Here is a 4,089-nt window from a genome sequence, read left to right as displayed (position 1 = left end):
CCACTTCCCGAGGGCAACCAGATGAGTGTGGGGTTAGTCTGCATTTTTTGTCAAGCCACTGTCAATGTGAGAGAACTCGTGTCCAGCTTATAAGCCTATACTTGCATAAACCACAAGTGAAGATTAATAATCTTTGGACAACACCCACCAGTGGGACTCGAACCCAGAGAGCACAACTACCTTCCAGTAGCTGCCATAACTAGTATGCTTTAACCCACTACACCATCAGACCCTACAAAAGAAGTAGAAAGTTCGAGATATATATACATCCCAAACATCTCCACTTCCCGAGGGCAACCAGATGAGTGTGGGGTTAGTCTGCATTTTTCGTCAAGCCACTGTCAATGTGAGAGAACTCGTGTCCAGCTTATAAGCCTATACTTGCATAAACCACAAGTGAAGATTAATAATCTTTGGACAACACCCACCAGTGGGACTCGAACCCAGAAAGCACAACTACCTTCCAGTAGCTGCCATAACTAGTATGCTTTAACCCACTACACCATCAGACCCTACAAAAGAAGTAGAGAGTTCGAGATATATATCCATAAATAAATAAATAAATAAAGAAATAAATTACGGTCATACTTCCAGCACAGGTTCTCCTGTGTTCACCACTAGACTGTACACATGCAGTTTCTCTGCAGAAGAAGCATGTGTAACACCTATGAACGAAGAGATGTGATGAGCGCCATCCACAAATTCTACAAATATCACCAACTCGAGACATCACGATCACGCTTACCTAGAATAAATAAATAAATAAATAAATATATATATATATATATATATATATATATATATATATATATATATATATATATATATATATATATATATATATATATATATATATATATATATATGACAATGTCAGACCACGGAGGAAAAATGAAACAGGAATTTCCTTAAGTACTTTCGTATATTAAATACATCTTCAGAAGGTCCATATCTCTTCAGCTCCATCTTCAGAAGGACCTTCTGAAGATGTATTTAATATACGAAAGTACTTAAGGAAATTCCTGTTTCATTTTTCCTCCGTGGTCTGACATTGTCATATATATATATATATATATATATATATATATATATATATATATATATATATATATATATATATATATATATATATATATATATATATATATATATATGTATATATATATATATATATATATATATATATATATATATATATATATATTTATTTATTTATTTATTTATTCTAGGTAAGCGTGATCGTGATGTCTCGAGTTGGTGATATTTGTAGAATTTGTGGATGGCACTCATCACATCTCTTCGTTCATAGGTGTTACACATGCTTCTTCTGCGGAGAAACTGCATGTGTTCAGTCTAGTGGTGAACACAGGAGAACCTGTGCTGGAGGTATGACCGTAATTTATTTCTTTATTTATTTATTTATTTATGGATATTTAATTCAAAATGAGAAATATTAAGATGGATTTTCCCCATCTCCATGAGTGTGGGAGAGTGAGTATATAAATTATACACTATTTCCTTCATTAGGTAAACATCGCCCGCCCACCCTCCCTTCCAGAGAGGATGGCTTCATGTGCTTCATGTGTGGAAATATCACCTTGAGACCTCCCCACACATTCGCTTGTGATAATTGTGGGACCTCTCTGTGTGAGGACTTGACCTCTGAACATCTACAAACATGTCCCCGTGGTGAGTGAATAAACCCTCCACCTTTATTTCTCTTAAGAAGCTTTTTTTTTTTTTTGAGAACTTATGTCATGGGGTTTAGCATGTGGGTGTTGCCTTTTATTATTATTATTATTATTATTATTATTATTATTATTATTATTATTATTATTATTATTATTATTATTATTATTATTATTTTCCAGGGGTGATTCAGAGGCAGGTAAAAACATCACAGGGTCAGGTAGGAGAGGAACATGACAAAGCACAGCGTGACAATAACCCCTTAGGTGGAGGTGGGGTTAGACAGTCCAATGCAAATGGAGGGGAGGGGGTTAAGCCAAGCCAGACAGTTAAGCCAAGGTCAGCCGTCACCTCCCACTCAGACAGTTAAGCCATGGTCAGCCGTCACCTCCCACCCAGACAGTTAAGCCAAGGTCAGCCGTCACCTCCCACCCAGACAGTTAAGCCAAGGTCAGCCGTCACCTCCCACCCAGACAGTTAAGCCAAGGTCAGCCGTCACCTCCCACCCAGACAGTTAAGCCAAGGTCAGCCGTCACCTCCCACCCAGACAGTTAAGCCAAGGTCAGCCGTCACCTCCCACTCAGACAGTTAAGCCATGGTCAGCCGTCACCTCCCACCCAGACAGTTAAGCCAAGGTCAGCCGTCACCTCCCACCCAGACAGTTAAGCCAAGGTCAGCCGTCACCTCCCACCCAGACAGTTAAGCCAAGGTCAGCCGTCACCTCCCACCCAGACAGTTAAGCCAAGGTCAGCCGTCACCTCCCACCCAGACAGTTAAGCCAAGGTCAGCCGTCACCTCCCACCCAGACAGTTAAGCCAAGGTCAGCCGTCACCTCCCACCCAGACAGTTAAGCCAAGGTCAGCCGTCACCTCCCACCCAGACAGTTAAGCCAAGGTCAGCCGTCACCTCCCACCCAGACAGTTAAGCCAAGGTCAGCCGTCACCTCCCACCCAGACAGTTAAGCCAAGGTCAGCCGTCACCTCCCACCCAGACAGTTAAGCCAAGGTCAGCCGTCACCTCCCACCCAGACAGTTAAGCCAAGGTCAGCCGTCACCTCCCACCCAGACAGTTAAGCCAAGGTCAGCCGTCACCTCCCACCCAGACAGTTAAGCCAAGGTCAGCCGTCACCTCCCACCCAGACAGTTAAGCCAAGGTCAGCCGTCACCTCCCACCCAGACAGTTAAGCCAAGGTCAGCCGTCACCTCCCACCCAGACAGTTAAGCCAAGGTCAGCCGTCACCTCCCACCCAGACAGTTAAGCCAAGGTCAGCCGTCACCTCCCACCCAGACAGTTAAGCCAAGGTCAGCCGTCACCTCCCACCCAGACAGTTAAGCCAAGGTCAGCCGTCACCTCCCACCCAGACAGTTAAGCCAAGGTCAGCCGTCACCTCCCACCCAGACAGTTAAGCCAAGGTCAGCCGTCACCTCCCACCCAGACAGTTAAGCCAAGGTCAGCCGTCACCTCCCACCCAGACAGTTAAGCCAAGGTCAGCCGTCACCTCCCACCCAGACAGTTAAGCCAAGGTCAGCCGTCACCTCCCACCCAGACAGTTAAGCCAAGGTCAGCCGTCACCTCCCACCCAGACAGTTAAGCCAAGGTCAGCCGTCACCTCCCACCCAGACAGTTAAGCCAAGGTCAGCCGTCACCTCCCACCCAGACAGTTAAGCCAAGGTCAGCCGTCACCTCCCACCCAGACAGTTAAGCCAAGGTCAGCCGTCACCTCCCACCCAGACAGTTAAGCCAAGGTCAGCCGTCACCTCCCACCCAGACAGTTAAGCCAAGGTCAGCCGTCACCTCCCACCCAGACAGTTAAGCCAAGGTCAGCCGTCACCTCCCACCCAGACAGTTAAGCCAAGGTCAGCCGTCACCTCCCACCCAGACAGTTAAGCCAAGGTCAGCCGTCACCTCCCACCCAGACAGTTAAGCCAAGGTCAGCCGTCACCTCCCACCCAGACAGTTAAGCCAAGGTCAGCCGTCACCTCCCACCCAGACAGTTAAGCCAAGGTCAGCCGTCACCTCCCACCCAGACAGTTAAGCCAAGGTCAGCCGTCACCTCCCACCCAGACAGTTAAGCCAAGGTCAGCCGTCACCTCCCACCCAGACAGTTAAGCCAAGGTCAGCCGTCACCTCCCACCCAGACAGTTAAGCCAAGGTCAGCCGTCACCTCCCACCCAGACAGTTAAGCCAAGGTCAGCCGTCACCTCCCACCCAGACAGTTAAGCCAAGGTCAGCCGTCACCTCCCACCCAGACAGTTAAGCCAAGGTCAGCCGTCACCTCCCACCCAGACAGTTAAGCCAAGGTCAGCCGTCACCTCCCACCCAGACAGTTAAGCCAAGGTCAGCCGTCACCTCCCACCCAGACAGTTAAGCCAAGGTCAGCCGTCACCTCCCACCCAGACA

Source organism: Procambarus clarkii, chromosome 2, assembly GCF_040958095.1.
Source record: "Procambarus clarkii isolate CNS0578487 chromosome 2, FALCON_Pclarkii_2.0, whole genome shotgun sequence".
Taxonomy (NCBI): Eukaryota; Metazoa; Arthropoda; class Malacostraca; order Decapoda; family Cambaridae; genus Procambarus; species Procambarus clarkii.
Note: the sequence above shows the minus strand (reverse complement) of the source record.